The following is a 1,195-nucleotide window of genomic DNA, read 5'->3' as shown; positions in this document are numbered from 1 at the left end:
GTGGCACATGGTCTGGTCAGGTCCTCATACGCTCACTGCCCAGCCCAGGGAGACACTGTCCTGAAGCGGGCAAGTGGGGAGGGGGACTCACATCCACGATGGCCTTCTTGGCCTTCTCCTCAGCGTTCCTACACTCCTGCACGGCCTCCTCCACTTCTGTCTGGAGCTGGGACAGGTCTGCATCCATCTTCTTCTTCTGGTTGATGAGGCTGGTGTTCTAGACACGGGAAGGGAAAAGCATCACATATGTACTGTGCCTTGTTACCTGATTCCACACCTTTATCCAGCGGGAACTAAAGGTGGTCGTTTTTTTTAAAATAACAAGCACTGCTTTTAGGATAGTCCTTGCTTTGCACCTGCTTTCTCATTTTCTATGAAATGGATATGTTCTAGACATTATGTCTATGATTACTCAGTTCTGACAAAAGACTTCAAATAGCAAAAGGTCTGCACTTCTACTCCTGAACTCTTTAGTAACATGTTTATGTTGGAGCGTGACAATATTCTAAGGAAAATGGAAACAACGCTTTTACTAGAGCAAAATTCTGGAAATGACTATCGTTATAGCAAGAATGTGGTAGGGTAAGGAAGAGGGGACAAGGTCAGAGGATGACGTCATTCCCACACATACGGGATTATAGAACAAAACCCCACCGGCCCTTACAATAGCTGGGCACAAAAACTCATTGCATAATAAAACTGAAAGCATTGTGGGTGGGATTGCAGAAAAATGGTGTTCTATCCAGAGTTTGGTTTGCAAGAGATGCAGTTATGCTTCTTTAAACTCCCAAACTCTTGTCTTTACACAGCAAGCTGGAGGTAGTCTTTTAGATCAAGGCTATCAAATAACAGCATGCATTCTACTACTTCCAGATTTGTGGCTTTGGCAGGCATCACCAATCACTCATGACACTCTAAGCTTTTAAGTCTAGACCACTTTCTCAAAACAGTGGTTCTGGCAGCCACTACTAACAGATGAGAGTTGGCCCAAGAGATGAAATGATTTATGACCTGGATAGACATGCTCACTTAGAACATCTGGTTTCTACAAATGTCCTGGGCTCTGACACTGAGCAGATTTCCACATGGCAGCCCCAGGCCCCCTCACCTGGGAGTGCAGCAGCTGCACCCGCTCACTCGTCTCGATCAGCTCCTGCTCCGCCAGCTTCCGAGACCGCTCTGTCTGCTCCACCAC

The 1,195-nt window shown here is 46.6% G+C and overlaps 1 protein-coding gene across 1 annotated transcript in view; it reads right to left on the bottom strand.

Moving 5' to 3' along the window:
- The window catches only part of LOC105814149 (myosin-6-like), a 27,136-nt gene that overhangs the window by 2,873 nt on the left and 23,068 nt on the right, over window positions 1–1,195 (bottom strand). The gene's annotated exons all lie outside the window — the stretch shown is intronic.

This window comes from Propithecus coquereli, unplaced genomic scaffold (assembly GCF_000956105.1).
Source record: "Propithecus coquereli isolate 6110/MARCELLA unplaced genomic scaffold, Pcoq_1.0 Scaffold3, whole genome shotgun sequence".
In the NCBI taxonomy this organism is placed as follows: Eukaryota; Metazoa; Chordata; class Mammalia; order Primates; family Indriidae; genus Propithecus; species Propithecus coquereli.
This window is presented reverse-complemented; position numbering and strand designations above follow the sequence as displayed.